Here is a 16,884-nt window from a genome sequence, read left to right on the forward strand (position 1 = left end):
CAAGAACCTCATTGAACAACACTTCAATCTGAAAACCCTCAAAATACACACCGAGTACTTCTGGGCCAAGCTCCAGAGATTATACTTTCAGGTTTGTATAAGAGAAAACAAACTACAACAGGAACTCGAGGGATCAGCAGCAATGTGGGCTCGAGTTCAAGAGCACGTGCACTAGTATCCAGAGCAGGGATCCTTGACACAGGCACTGAGACAAACCCCCACAAAAAAACTGACTGAACATGAACCACACAGACTCGAAGAGAACCAAAAGACTACACAACCCGAAACATATAAACTTAGAACTGAATTTTCCCCCAAAACTCAGAAAACAGCCAGCCTCAGAATTCTATGAACCCACAGCTAAAACTCCTAAGCTTCCATTAAGGACAACAGCACGTAACTCTTCACATAGTCATAACTGCACCACAGGATCTCCTTCATGTGGGGAAAACCAGCAACACGGCCTCTCTTATCATCACGGAGCATTCAGAATCTGTCCACTCCAAATTTGCAGTCGAGATTTACAGCCCAGCACCCCAAGACTCCAGCAAAAGCAAACAGCCCGTACTCATCGCACAAGCCAAGTCTCTTAGGCTCCGAACAAGAGTAAGCAGCTCGTAGCTTGGCATATGATCAAAATAGCGCCACGGCATCACCTTCCCTGTGATCAAGCCTCAGCATCCATAGCTCTCTTCAAAAACGGCAGCCTAACCTCTAATCACATGCCCTCCTTAGAATGATGATCCTGGCCCGTATCAAGAACTCCAGCCAAAGCAACAGTCGGTGACTCGTTCGTCACTTACAAGCCTGCACTCCCGTAGTCGGAGAAGCTCCCATTTCCAGAACCCCTCACAATCTCCCTCTTCATCACGGTCGTCTAGCCTTCTCTTCCAGGAGCCCTCCCAGTGCAACATAGATCCTTCTAGCAAGCATCCCATCGATCCACTCCACCCGTTAGCCTCTTCTAGATCACCTAGCCACCTTGCATGCACATGTTCCCTTCCAGAATTTCCAATCCACATCATCACGTGGAATTTACTACTCTCCCATAAAAAAATGCAAATACCCCCAAGGTACATTAAATGCACATTTTGGACCTTTTAGTCACACAATTCCCACACACATTAGTATGCACATTAAAGCTTGCATGCACCCCCGTACACCCACATGAAAAGCCCCTTGACATGGACACCAGAACATATCATATTCCCGTAACATGCAAGACCACATTGACTCAGGAAAATTAAAAAAAAACCCCTGCATGACTTGATTTTACATGACCCCAGAAACCTTTTCAATTGACCACACATTGGATACCCTTGCTCTGGAGGTCTGGTACAACCACATTGCATTTCATCATTTCCCATGAAGTCCCTGCAAAACATACTTATTGTCTCAAAAAAACTATACATCAGTCCATCATGCTTGTGAAAGAAGAATCCACAAATGCCAAAAGCCCACACCTACCCTAGATGTGTACAACTATGTGCCTACGCACAACTATATATAGTGCTAAAAAACTTGATACAGGTTTTGTCCTATCAACGTGTGAGCTGTACGATTTGTACGGAAGCATTTAGAGCTCATAAGTGCAGTACGAACTTGTCAGACCTGCATTTAATGCAGTATGGGATTAGTACGGACCTGATAGCATGCATTTACTGCAGTACGGGTATGCCTCGAGATGCATGTTAGCATGTTCCAAGTTTTCTCAGCACTTTGGAGCTGTTTCGTGAAGCGTGCAAGTGTTGGAGCTGTCTCGTGCTGCGTGCTGGCTGTTGAAGCTCTTTTGAGATTGATGGAGTGATCTGGAGATTTCTCCTTGAGCCCTTTTTTCTTCCAGTGGCTATCCTTTGCCTTGGGCTGCGAGTTTTCCTGCATTGGATCACCCTCCTCTCATTTTGAAGTCTTCTCCTCCTCGTGGGAGCACTTTTTCTTGTTGTAATTCTCATTTCCAGCCCTCTATTGGCATTTCCCATTGCCATTTGCTCTCATTTTCACCTCTCCTTCAAGGGTGAATCTCTTTGCTCGCATTCATAGCCTTTTCACTACCTTTCGGACTACATCGTTTGGGTAAGCCGTTGTTGCATTGGTTCTTTCCAATTTCTGCTTCATTTGCATTTTGGAAAGGCCCCGTGTTGCCTTGAAAGGCCTCGTGTTGCCTTTTGGGGATTTTTCTTGCAACAGGAACACCTTGGGACAGCAGAGTCTCTTGCAGGAATAAGCTTTGAAGCTTAGTAGAATTTTGTTACTTGATTTTGGGAGGTTGCCTTTCTCTCATTTGCTTTCCCAGTTGGTGCATTTGGCTTGAATTTCAGCACCATGACTAGTAGCAAGGATGATTTGTTGGGGATGCTTGGGGCTGATGATAAGCTTGATGGCACCAATTATCCCATGTGGTCATACATGATGGGACATGTTTTGGTTGCCAAGAATTTATGGCATATTGTTTTAGGTTCTGAGGCCAAGCCTACACATAATGCCGCTTTTGGTGCTGCACCTACTGCCTTTGGTTCTACTTCAGGTGATGGTTCTACTGCTACTTCTAGAACACCTGCAGCTCCTGCAATAGGTACTTTGCCTCCTACACGAGCAGATACAGTGGGATGGTCGTGATGCCAAAGCACATGCCTTGATTGCTCTTTCAGTGAAACAAGTTATCCCTCACATCTGGTCTTGCAAGACAACTAAACAAGCATGGGATCAGCTTGCATCTTTGTATCAGGCGCGGAATGAGGTGAGAGTTGCCTATCTCCGCGCAGCCAGTTGAAAGACTTGAAGCTTGAAGGGGGTGGTAACATGGATGCCTATCCCACCAATGTGAAGGATTTGAAAGAGTAGTTGGCCAACATTGATGAGATTATGCCTGATTCTCAGCTTGTTTCTTTTGCTACCACATTGCGGTTTGTTGTAGGTGGCAATGCCAACATTACTCATTTGACCAGTCGGTTGCTCTTCTTCTTCAGGAGCAAAGTTGTGCAAATCGTAATGCTTCTATGGCTAGTGATCAAGCCTTTGCTGCCTAGCATAAAAACAAAGGCAAAGGCAAGGTTTCAGCTGGTAAACCCTCTCCTTCACATGCTGGTCATTCTCATGGTGCCTCTTCTTTGGGAGATAACTAAAAGAAGAAGCAATGTAACTATTGCAGGAAACTTGGGAATGATATTTCTGAATGCAGGAAGTGGATTGCATTTGAAAAGAAGAAGAATCTTGTAGTATTTGGTTCTTCTAGTGTAGAACATTGACATGAGTCCACTAATTTTGCACAAGACTAGCAATGGGCTTTCTTGGTTACATGTCAGTGTAATCTTGGTGTTCATGATGCCTGGTTCTTTGATAGTGGTACTAGCAAGCACATCACTTCCTGCAGGAAATTATTCAGCTCATTAGAGCATACATATAAGGGGGGTAGTGTCACATGTGCCAATAATGCATCATATACCATGAAAGGTATTGGGCAAGTTGCTCTTACTTCTATCTTTGGTGGTGTTGTCACTCTAGAGAATGTGCTTCATGTTCCAGGCATTTGCAAGAATGTTACGCTCAAGTCGAGGTAACATGACCTCGGAAGTGTCAGTTGGCATTTTCCTTTAAAGGATCAATGTTTGTATTATATTTGTTTGGGCTTCATGTAAAAGATAAAAAAGGAATAAAGGTCAAGGTCCTTGGTGTGTATATAGCTCAAGGACCGTTGGTTTTCGTGATGGAAATTCAAAAAGCTCAAGAAGAGTTTTTGTTTCTTTGTACAGCATCGGTAGAGCCGATTGATGATTCTTCGGCTAGCACTGATGTTGCTCAAAATGGAGAGATGGCCAAGCTGGCTGATCAAATAAGAGAGGAGTTCTCTGATTGTTTTAGGGATGAGTTACCTTATGGGTTACCTCCAGAGCGAAATGTTCAGCATAAAATTGAACTAATTCCGGGAGCAAAACCTGTAAATAGACGTCCCTATAGGTTGAGTTTTACTGAAGAGGCGGAGGTGCGAAGACAATTGGAAGAATACCTCAAGTTGGGATAGATTCAACCAAGTTTTTCACCTTTTGCTTCGCTAGTGATATTAAAGAAGAAGAAAGATGATACTTTTCGCCTCTGTATAGATTACAGAGCATTGAATAATATCACTATTAAGCACAGGTATCTGATGGCTCGGATCGATGATTTGCTAGATGCATTACATGGGGCCTTAATTTTAAGTAAGATAGATCTTAAATGTGGCTACCATCAGATCCGTATTAGGGCCGAGGATATGCATAAAACCGCTTTTAGAAGCAGGTTTGGACATTATGAGTTTTTGGTAATGCCCTTTGGACTTACCAATGCTCCAGCTACATTCGTCATGCTTATGAACGATTTACTACGTCCGTATATCGAAAAGTTTGTAGTACACTTTATTGACGATATTCTGATATTCAGTAAGAGTATTACTGAGCATTATGAACACTTAAGAATAGTGTTCAATACTTTGAGGAAAGCCAGTCTTTATGTAAATAAAAAGAAAACTATACTGTGTATGGTAAGACTTGAATATTTAGGATTCATAATTACTCCTAAGGGGGTAGAAATGGATCCAATGAAAGTGGCTGCGATACTGACTTGGCCAATCCCTCAGAGTCTGACCGCTTTGCGATCATTCTTGGGATTTGTCCAATTTTATCGAAGGCATATCAAAGGATATTCCAAAATAGTATCGCCATTGACTGATCTGACCTCAGATAAAGTACCTTTTATATGGGGACAGAATCAACAAGAAAGTTTTGACACCATCAAACAAGCTGTGGTCTCAGGACCGGTGTTAAAAATAGTTGATCCCGAGAAACCGTTTTTCCTTGAAACCGATGCAAGTGGCATTGCGGTAGGAGCAGTTCTCCTCCAAGAGGAAAGGCCAGTAGCCTTTGAAAGCAAGAAGCTTTCTCCCTCTCAACGAAATTGGCCAACTCATGAATTAGAGTTGTATGCTGTTGTCCATGCTTTGAAAACATGGAGACATTATTTGTATGGATCAGAGTTTTATGTGGATGTTGATCATGATACTCTGAAACATTTTTGTAAACAACCTGACTTGAGAGGCCGCCAAGCTAGGTGGGCAGAACTCATGCAGGAGTTTAATTTGACGATTCGGTACCGAAGAGGGAAGGATAATAAAGTTGTTGATGCGTTGTCACACATTATGCATAATATGAGTTTCACGGTATTAGAGAGTGCTCTAATGACCGAGATTAGAGAAACTCAAAAGGTGGACGAGTTCGTCCAGAGCCTTTGGCCTAAGGCTCATGTATTAAAACCCGGGGAAAAGGATGACCTGGCATCCAGAAAAGGCCAAACTTATGCAAGATATACCATAAGGGATGGCATGCTGAAAAGAAATGGCAAGGTAGTAGTACCTAATCAGAATGATCTCAGGCAGAGAGTCATTCAACAATGCCATGATAGCCCATGTGCAGGACATGATCTTGTGAAACGAGATTTCTTTTGGCCAAAGATGAAAAAGCATATTCATGAATATGTGACACGTTGTTTTTCGTTTCAGGTAAGTAAGGCAGAATGGGTGAAGCCACCCGGACTTTTAGAGCCCTTGGAGATACTACTAGGTAAGTGGGAGAGCATTTCCATGGACTTTATTGTAGGACTGCCTACGACATAAGGTGGATATGATTCTATCCTTGTGGTGGTTGATCGTCTTACCAAGATGGCTCACTTCATTTCAACTAGAGAGTTTGTTAGTGCCCCACAAGTGGCGGATTTATTTATTAGACATATATTTCGTTTGCATGGATTACCCAAATCCATAGTGTCAGACAGAGATGTCAAATTTACCGGTCATTTTTGGACTGCGGTATTTGAGACACTAAGGACTGAGTTGGGAATGAGTAGTGGGGATCATCCAGAAACGGATGGTTAGACGGAAAGAATCAACCAAATTTTAGAGGATATGCTTAGAGCATATGTGTCATTGAGGCAACATACATGGGACAAGTGGTTGCCATTGTTAGAGTTTGCCTACAATGATAGAAAACATTCCTCTACAGGGTTTAGTCCGTTTGAGCTGAACTATGGTTATAGGCCAACGAATCCAACTATAGTTGGAATATCTCAGAAAGTGCCTAGTGCCGCGAACTTTGTGGTTCAGATGCAGGAGATGCCAGCACTTGCGAGAGCTAACATCCGCCAAGCTATGGATAGAGCTAAGGCGTATGCGGATGAAAACCGATTCGCTAGAGAATTTGAGGAAGGAGAAAAAGTTTTTCTCAGAGTTTCTTCGCACTCTAAGTCTTTGACTGCAGGAGAGTGTGCTAAGTTATCATCTCGATATTGTGGGCCATGGTTAATTCTAAAAAGAATAGGCAAGGTAGCCTATAAATTAGAATTGCCACAGGGTTGTAAGGTGTACCGAGTGTTTCATGTTTCTCGTTTAAAGAAATTTTTGCATATAGGTGACTCACTAATCGAGGATGTTGTTGTGTCAGGAGATAGAGGATAATGCAAGACGCAAACCAACAGGAATCCTGGACCAAGGAACAATGCAAGTGCACAATTGTAAGATACCCACAGTGTTGGTTGCATGGCATGGTCTACCTCTATCAGAAGCTACCTGGGAATCCGTACACCAGTTACGGAGAGTGTTCCCAGACTTTATCATCGAGGACGCTGATGTCTAAAGAGGGAAGGAATGTTACGCTCAAGTCGAGGTAACATGACCTCGGAAGGGTGAGTCGGCATTTTCCTTTAAAGAATCAATGTTTGTATTATATTTGTTTGGGCTTCATGTAAAAGATAAAAAAGGAATAAGGTCAAGGTCCTTAGTGTGGGTGACATGGCACTAGACTAGGTGGATCTAAGGCTAAGGGATCTAAATGCATGAAATGTGCCTAGGGGCAAATGTTTTAAAGATATCCCAAGAGAGTTGTAAATGATGCATTAAAGAAGGACCCTAAATTGAGGACATGTAGCATACTAGATCCATCTAGGGAGTTTGGGGTTCGTTGGAATTAAGTAAGCAGAAAGCTTTCATGAAAAGGGGAGATCCTTTTGGGATTTACAGTAGAGAAGCTTGCAACCAACGAGGTTGGCTGGGAGGATAAACTAAGTGCCTGTGCCTGTGATTCAATGAAAAGCTGAAAGAAATCAGATTGTGACATATCAAAGAACCTCATTTCTATATCAGCCATAGCTTCATGTGGCTTTCAGGTTCTTTTTGGTGATGTTAGGTGTGCAGTGTACAGGATCCGTATGAATGTATAATATTTTCATGAGCATCTACCCCCCATGCCATACTGCCTTCACATACTACCACATCAATAGCACGACATGATAGATCTAGCAATATAGAAGTAAATAGAAGACAAAGCATGTCAAAAAAAGCAAAGTGGATTTTTTCAATCAAAAAGTCAATATGTTGACTTTTGATAGACCTGGTCAACGCTTGGCATTGAGCAGCCTACTAGGGTTAGTCAGCAGCCCTATTTCTATCACAGTCCTCTCTCATTCTACTGTTGTCCCGTGTAGCATAGCTCCTCTAGCTTACCCAAACTTAGCTCCAATAGCAGTGGATAGTACCTGAGTTCCCAGCCCTAGGACCAGCAGCCTCACCCATAGCATCAACAGTGGGTCAATCTTCATCCACAGCTCCTTAGATCCGCATAATAGCAGCTCTAGTAGATGCAGTAGCTTCCCATGTAGCTTCGCAGCTCCCTACCATGGACACATCTATCCTCAGTTAGTCGCAGCCTTGTAGCAGTTAGCGTAGCCCTGATCAGCAGTTCTAAAAGGATATGGTGTTTGCCGGGCCCAAAGCATGAAGAAGAGAGATAAAAGCTTAGCATAAAGTTTGAGATCATGTTTATTTCAATGTGCTTCAGTTTCTCTCTCCATCCACAAGGCAGGGCCATGGACCCGAGTAACTACAGGACTATCATGATTGGACATGTGATGTCCAAGATCTATGCAGCTGTATTGGATGCGTCGATCAGCTTGTTCGCAGAGATGAGAGGGCTCAGAGCAGAGGGTCAGGCTGGTTTCAAGCAAGACCATGGGACTATGGATCACATACTCACACTCAGGAGTGTCATCGAGGAGGCCAGATCACTGAAGGAGAGGGTATATTGCTGCTTTGTGGATTTCCGTGAAGCCTTTGACACAGTACCTCGAGCTCTCGTCTCATCACACGCCTACAGACACTGGGATTTGATCAGGAGATCATTTGGGTAGTCATGGCACTTTATGAGAGTCTCAGGCCGAGTTCGGACAGGCGGACAGATGAGATCTTGAGTACCATAGGGGTCAAACAGGGTTGTCCCTTATCACCAACCCTGTTTGGCCTCTACATCGATGAGCTTGAGACTTTCATGGGGGCTTTCGTACGGACCGGTTGCTCACTTGCCGAGATCATCATCAGGATTCTTCTTTATGCAAATGATGTGGCACTCTTGTCGTCCACACCCGAGGAGCTCCAGCGACACCTGGATGCACTGTAGGCTTTTTGTTTATCCCATGATTTGGAGGTCAACCTTGGTAAGACCAAGGTCATGATCTTTAACACCTCTTGAGCAAACATGCAACGGAAGCAGTTTACTTTCAATGGGTCACCAGTTGAGATCGTATCCTCATACACTTACTTTGGGGTCATCTTCTCCGGCCCGTTCTTCACGATGAGACCAGCGATGCAGGCTAGATTGAGTAGGGGATACGCCTCACTGGCTCGGCTAGAGAGACAATGCTTGCACTCCCACTTCCAGGACCCTCGGACCAAGGCTCTTCTCTTCGAATCCTTGGTCTGACCAACCGGTATGTATGGCAGCCCTTGTTGGGGACTTGACATGTCAGAGATAGAGTGGATACAGGTGGAGCGCGTTCAGATCCTCATGCTCTCACAGATGATCCGGGGGAAACCATTTGCACCACATCACATCATTCAGGCCAAGTTTGGTATTTCTCCACTCCAGCTAGATGCAGCCTTTTAGACCGTCACATATCTACACCGGGTTAGATCATATGGAGATTGCACATCAGGGAGACAGAGGTTGCCATGGTTGGCTCTTGATTCCTCCATGAGATTGGCAGCAGAGGGAGACGAGCGATGCTAGTATGCACGGACTCACAGATGGTTTGTGAGACTAGGGTTTCACATCGATAGGATACCTCCTTTTCAGTACAATTTAGATGTCCCTCCAATACTCCCACCCACCATCTCGATCGGACCACACACCAACCAGGTCATCTGAGAGGATCTTCTGCAGCTACACACCTTTAGGACCTGGTTGGAGCCGAGGGAGCTTCTAGTGAAGCTGAGTTTTTACAGAGATTACTGTCTTCGTATTTCGGAGGAGGGATTCATCACACCACCGGGGTACACTGAGCTTCATATGCCTCACTCGCTACGGATCTCCATCGGACAGTTTCGGGTATCATCACACTGCCTCCGCATAGAGAGCGGCAGAGCAGAGGGGATTCCTAGGGAGCATCGCATATGCATATTGTGCGACTGTCAGGTTGTTGAGTCGGAAGAGCATTTTATTTTCAGATGCCCAGTGTACTACGAGATCCGAGGTTGCTACCACTGTCTCTTCAGAGACGGCTCCAGGCTCCTTTCCAGATTCCTCGCCTACCTAGATCAAAGATGCCTTGCGGCCTTCATTCACGAGGGGGTCCGACACAGAGAGTACTTACTCAGGCGACGGGGCTTGGCCACATCATCAAACACCTCTTAGGGCAGGATCACAGAGTTCTTCCCATCGAGTGACATTGATCATCCAGTCTCTAGCCGCAGACGTGACAGAGACCCCGATCCGACAACTGCAGCACAACACACGAGACATCGAGGGGACACACAGATCACTCTGGGGGACCTCCCGTCATTGTTTAGACCCGGGATACGTCCCACGGGAGTCACGGTGGCTCTTGTCTTGCGTCGAGCCTCGTCCAGGAGACCGAGACGCACGGCACCCCTTGACGGACGCCAGCATCCCATCACCGGCTATGCACCAACCAGGGCGACATGACATACGGATGATTCCGCTCCACTCTGCTCCAGTCTTTTTTCTTTTCATTGTCACACCCAGATGTGTTTGATTATGTATGATCTGACTTAGGATTCAGCACGGGTGATGATGCTCGTTTTAGTAGCTCTACCCTTACTGTGATTTGTATCAGGTTTTCTTTCAGTCTCATAGACCCATCGGTCTTCCGAAGACTCTAATAAAATCTCTCTCTCTCTCTCTCTCTCTCTCTCTCTCTCTCTTTATTTCAATGTACTTGGAGCTTTGTTTCTGAGCAAAACGTGACTGCTCCTTTTCCTACTATTTTTTGTACTAGCTTTTTGCATTTTTAGCACTTAGCACTCAGCAAGGGCCTTAGTGAGCCCTTTGCTTCAGCCCACAGTGTCTTGTATGGGTTACATATATATTGTATCTTGTCTCATAGACCTGCGAGTTCTCGTGAAGACATTAATACACCTTTCTTTCTTTCTTTCTTTCTTTCAATTAGTATTTCCACGCTTCTGTACTTAGCCAGCAGGGGCTATAGCTTAGTTAGATAGACTCTTAGCCCTCATGTCCGTTACAATGTCCCACGTATTGTACTTCTTTTGCAATTTTTTTTGGGTAAATAGAGAGGTTTTCAAGTTTGCAAAAATCGTGCCATTTTTATAGGAATGTATTAATAGTGTCCTTATTTCTTTCTTTTTCTTCCCTAATATAAATTGGTGGTTTAAGTCTTTAAGACATTTGAGGTTTCTCAAAATGTAGAGGTAGATGCTTCAAATTGCCGTGGAATTGACGATGAACCATAACTTTTACACTGTTTCAGATAGAGTTTTCAATGAACCATTGATAATATCTAACCTAGCTTCCATATTAAGAGTACGGTTTACAAGTTTTGTGTATTCTGAATAAGGAATTTCATAATCACCATCATCTATTTTCCTCCAGATCTGTAGATAAATCATGGATATCTTCTTCAACAATTGCTTTGTCTTCTCCCGCTGTATCCTCACTTTCTGCAGTTGGCCTTTTCTGCTCCAGACTTGTCATGGAATGAGGTGTTCAGAGACGAAAAAAGCAAAATCTGTATCTGGAAAGAAAAAATTTAGTATCTACTTCCCTATTGTTTGTTTTAAGGTCTTGGAATTTAAATTTGGAGCCGATCCGATTCCTTTTGAAAACACGAACCGATCCCCATCTCAGAAGTCAGCTCCCAAAACCTTGTGTTCGCTTTGATGTGATTGAGCTTTGCTTTAAAATAGGGGAAGTTGGGATAAAGTAGAGAATGCCTTTATTCTGAGGCAGTCAATTTATAAACATGCAATTTAGTGGCTCTTTAATGAAAGGGGATTTTTTAAATTGGATGCCTTACGGTTGTTGATAGACAAAAGGGGGTGTAAAAAATACTTATCAAATACAGTTATTGTATGTATATGTATGGAGGGCTTTTTTTAAATTTAAAATTACAATATACACAAGGGGGGTAAACAATTATCCCAAAACATATAAATTTTTAAATATAAAGGTGTTTGAAATATGTGCTGGCTCACATGTGTTATATGGTTTTTAACAGAGTGGCCGTCCTCCCGGGCCTATGCAAAGGAAGGGAAGAGGGATGAAAAGGCCTTATGGCGTGGTGTTCTCCGTATGTGCAGGTTGATGATGGAGAATGAGAAGCCGTTGAATCATTTGTTTCCTATAGCCAATTAATCCTACATTATTTGTTAAGAAATCTTAGACCCGTGATGTAGATTGATCCTGTAGTCAGTTGATGCACCAAAAAAAAAAAAGATGATTGCTTCTAAGTTCTGTCATCTATTCGGTGCTGTCAATAGCTGCTGCAACACAGAGTCTGGAAATTGTGACTCGGAGTGCTGCTATTGTCTATAATAAAAAACTCATGCTTAGTCTGCACACTAATGCTAAAATCCTCCCATGCTGGTTTTTGCAACTGTAGCAACTTTCCGATTTACATTCAGCCACTCTCTGATCCCATGATAGTTTCTAAACTTTCACAATGCTGCTGAGATATCCTGCAGCGAAACCCGAACTAATTGTTGCATCTTGTGCATAGACGCACAAAAGAATTACATACAAAAGGGATTCTTTATCTTATCCACACAGTGACAATTACATACAAAGAGGGCTTCTGTATCTTATCTCTGTCTGCAGAAGCTAGCACAGTGATGAACTGTAACAACTCACTTGGAAGTTTTTTGTTCACTTTATGTTGTTGGCATAGCAGGCACTCAATAACATATTCTTCCGATCTGTTGTTGACCCCCCACCCTTGAGCAAGGACAAGGCTGATGCCACCTCGTCGACCTCTCCTCAATAGCAGGTTAGCTCAGGAGGCACGCAGGACACAACCTCATTTAGGCCTTCGGGGGGGGGGGGAGCAACTGCTTACTCCTCAAGTCATTGCTTGCGTGCTAGGATCTTGCACCCACCTGGTTCGGGTCCTCCAGTTTGTTTCCATTGGTGTGGAGAAGTGGACTCCGGAACTTTTCAACGCGATGATGGAGCATCAGGTGTACCAGATGATGGACGAGTGGATGGGGCTGTAGGGGATGGATTTGTGGCTTGCCCATGGTGCTTCAATGCATTTTCAGCTTGGCTTCTCCCCAGTGAGGCGAAGATCAGGCTTGGCAGTAGGAGTGATTCGCTTGCCACATGAGGTTGTACTCACCCATTCTCATTATTGGACACTTCAGCAGTGTGCTGATCTGTTCGGTGTATACGTTTCTTTCATGATGTACTGGGCACAGAGGGTAGGGATTGAGCCAGTGGCGCGACCGCTCACGGATGCAGACTACTCTCCCTCCAAACCTCCTTCGAAATTGCAAAGATTTGGTTTCTTGTAGCAAGCTTCCGCACACAGGCGAGCCTTGTTCTTTGCTGCCCCATCCTCATGAACTTGATTTTGGTGAGTTGGAACATGCATGGGCTTTCTCGACTGTGCGTGTAGTCAGTCACAATATCTGATTCTCCCTCAAGAGTTGTAGCGAGCATTGGTAGGGCGATCAATTGACTTCCTCTTGATTTAGGTTCTCATCAGCGGACATCACACGTCGACACCATCTCCTCCTTGGGAGGGCCCCAGAGGTTTGGGTCCCTCGCAGTCGGTAGGAGTGGCGGAGTGTGCATATCGGTCTCCCAGGTGGTGGCCTCAGAGATATTTGCTCAGGGCGAACTCTTCCCAGGCACACCGGATTGGTATCTTGAATGTGTACGCACCCGCTTGCAGTTAACACCGACCCGTTTTTTGGCGATGGCTCAGAGTGCTAGAGGTTGACTCTTGGATTGCCGGAGGTGACTTCAACAACCTAGAGTTTATGGAGGACAAGCAGGGAGGAGCTTTTTTTGCAGAGATGTCGAGTGCGGCGGAGAGGAGCACCTGGGAGCAATTTATTTTTGCAATCAGTGGCAGGGACCCTTGGCAAGAGCCTGAGTTTACTAGACTTCCAGGCAGTCTACTGCTCTCTTTTGGACAGCGGCGACATGATGGGCTGTTGGAACGCCTAGACAGATTCTACATAGGGGATTGGGTGCTACTCAGAGGCGGCTCCATCGGCATCTTCGCAAGGACCACGATGTCGGATCACTCCCCGGCGGTCCTTCACTTGGAGCAGCCGCCCCGTTTACTCCCCCAAAAAGGGTTCCACATACTAGACAATCTTCTAGATGAGGTGGAGGTACAACAGGCGATAGTGGAGATTTGGAGATAGTGCGAGGAGGGACCGGAGATCCTTGAGCTGACCATAGACTTCTACTGTCAGCTGTTTCAATCGGACGAGTAGTAGTCACGCAAAGCTTGAGCAGATGTCTGGAGGCGTCGTTTATCGATGAGGAGCTTTGGGAGGCCCTACAGGCTCTTCCGACCTAGGAGTGCCCTGGAGAGGACGTCTATAACCGGCCTTTGATCACAAAGGGCAGTGTAACTGTCTCTACTATCTCACAAAACTGAAAATACTGCCAACTTAAAAGATTGCCTTTGTCCACAAACAAAACTCAAAGCATAAACTTCACTGCATAGCATCATGGAGCCATTCAAGACAAGGGAGGCTAGAATTCCCCTACTCAGAAACATAGAGAGTGACATCTGTTGGCCCCAACACTTTGCGCCCCTTGCGGTATTTATTTAATCTGGTTAGCTCAAAATACAAAGGGACTTCCTTCAAGAGCTCACCCGTAGGTGCAACCCAGTACAACGCCAACCCGTGGCTGTGCTAGTGACCAACTCCTAGTGCTATTACTTTGGTTCCTTTCAGTAGACATGCATATTCACAAGTAGACCAGCCTGACAGCATGCCAAGCAATGCATTACCTATTTCCGAGCCATTACCGAGCCCAAGGCCAACCACTGCACTTCCAGGAAGAGAGTATCACAACCAGTGCCCAATCCTCTCCCGGGCCAACGACAGAGCATCCAACCTAGCAGGAACTCAGTAGGAATGGCTGTAGCAAAGAGTAGAAAGGGAAGATGAGAAGTCAGCCAACAGAAAGAGCCTGTTTCAGCCCGAAATAGCTCCAGAAGTAGGACGAAAAGCAGACAGCAAACTCTGGTAGGAGGGAGCTGCCTATGAGTGTCTTCCGGCACCAGAAAAGATAAGAAAAGAGAGCGTCTAGCAAGCTGTAGCGAATCAGCCATGAATGCGTCCACCAGAATAGAGTTTTCAACCCACAAACACCTCTGTTTTCAGTGCGCCTTGCACCAGGCAAGAGCAGGAAGAGAGGCGCCTATGAATATGGCTTCAGATGCAAGAAAGAAGAACTTCTGTCACGAAGAAAGTCGAGAAAAGCTTCAAAAGTGGCCCAAAATGAAGGCGTCCAGGTCCCAGAAGCATGCCAGCAACAGAGGGCACCAAGAGGAGGAGAACTGTCGTGAAGAAAGCTTGAAATTCCACTTCATCCAGCAAGAGGAGAGCTGCAGAAATCCGCCATCTAGAGAATGAAGCTGCCCCTGGTAGGGGAGAAGTCTCAAATCAGCATGGGAAGGCAAGGAAGGGCTCCAGGGGCTTCCAGGGGTGACACCTAGGTGCCACAAGGCAAGCAGATAGGTCACAAGCAGACACATGGACAAAATGAGGTGTGGGATTTTTAATGCCCCTAGGGGGTTAGATGGCACACCATGACCCTAATGCAAAGGAACCAATGACCCTAGTTTGTAGGATCTCTAGGGGGTCAATTTTTAAAGAATGACCCCATTGAACCAAACCAATGACCTTAGAAATTGAAAGCACTCTAATAGCACCAGGAGTTGCACTTATTGCACATGAAATCATAGGTACCTTTTGGGCATTAACTAAGGCCCCTAGCTGGTACCCTAGGCTAAATTCAGTGACAGTTAGTTTAGACATTTCACCATCACCACCACGTCCCCGTGACGACGTCTGACTTTGAGCTTCTTTAGGTACTTCTGGGAGCACATCTCTATCTTGCTCGGGTTAGCCTGCCATGAGATTTTCGACTCGGGACCCTTTCCACATTCTTTGAGCAGAGGCTAGATTTACGTGATCTTGAAGGGAGGAGATAGATAAGATATTTGTCAGTGGAGACTGATCACCTTGCTCGACATGGCCTACAAGGTCTTAGCCAAGGTCTTGAGCCTGCAGTTGAGACTCCACCTGCCACACATCATCTATGAGACCTAGACAGGTTTTGTTGGACAACATCTTCACATTTTGGGAGTCCGTGAACTTGTCTAGGAAAGAGTCGAAGCCCCTTGCCATTCTTTTTCTGGATTTCGAGAGGGCGTATGACAGAGTAGAGTGGTCATTTTTGGAGGGTACCATGCAGAGACTTGGCTTCTTAGAGAGATGGATCAGAGAGATTTCTGCTTTGTATGCGGGCAGCTCCAGCTAGGTGATCATCGTGGGGCATAGAGGAGAGGCCTTTCCTCTTTCCCGCTCAGTGAGACAAGGCTGCCCTCTTGCCCCCCACATGTTTCTTTTTGTAGTGGAGGCCGTAGGTTACTTTCTTTGCTCTCAAGCACTTGGAACATCATTGATCTAGAGATGTAGAGCAGAGCCCCATTGGGCAAGTTGGTGGTGTGAGGCCTCATGCTAGGTGCGGAACCCTGGAAGCTCCTCCTTCAGTGGGGCTTCTCGGGAACACCCCTCGCATCGGAGGTCAGGGCAACAGTCTTACAGGTGGATCTTCTCCGAGCTCCCTTGACAGGGAAAGGATCTCCATTGATGAGGAGTCTCTACAGAGTGTGGTAGAGATTAGCCAAGGGACTCATTCGGACCAGCCCGTCATGCAGGGAGGACTTTGAGAGGCAGCTGCTCATATGGCACCCGGAGGTCAGGGATTCGGAGGGACGCATGCTGGGTTAGCGGACTCTCATTGGATGAGAACAGTGGGACACTGGACCAGCCCGATCTTTCGGGGTTTGGAGGCGGCTCCCTAGGGAGGCAGAGGCCAGATTGCAAGCCCTGTCTCATCTGAGGGGGTATAAGTACATGGATCAACGCAATCCATTATGTCATGTTGTACCAGGTTTTTTCTTGATCTTATTTATCTTCCTTTGTTTTCTGTGGACTTAGTGTCCTCCAAGTACTCTGCAAGGTGGGGTTGGATTAAAGGCGGTGATTTATTGTCCAGCTGCAGCCACTTGCCTAAAAAATGGTGTCCTTGTCCTAGTATTACTCTTTTGGCCTAATATAAAGGGTATATCACTCGATGGGGCAGGGGAAGCAGTGAGTTGTTGTGAAAGGAAGCATATTCATATGGCATAAGTTTTGCAGTGCTCTTGTACAAAGTTTGGCTGGTTGTTCTGTCCATTTGAGTTCTTCCATCCACTACTTTTTAAACCCAAATCGTGAGACCTGCTTTGTAATTGTGCATCATCTGTCTCTCAGGCATTGAAACTCCATTCCCAAGGTATTTTCTGTTGCCTATAAGTAAT

At 45.3% G+C, this 16,884-nt stretch overlaps 1 protein-coding gene across 1 annotated transcript in view; it reads left to right on the forward strand.

Moving 5' to 3' along the window:
- Window positions 1-16,884, forward strand: part of LOC147899231 (uncharacterized) — a 53,230-nt gene that overhangs the window by 35,623 nt on the left and 723 nt on the right. The window lies entirely within an intron of this gene.

This window comes from Dipteris shenzhenensis, chromosome 8 (genome assembly GCF_047967505.1).
Source record: "Dipteris shenzhenensis isolate YYH24624 ecotype China chromosome 8, Dip_SZ_1.0, whole genome shotgun sequence".
NCBI classification, from domain to species: Eukaryota; Viridiplantae; Streptophyta; class Polypodiopsida; order Gleicheniales; family Dipteridaceae; genus Dipteris; species Dipteris shenzhenensis.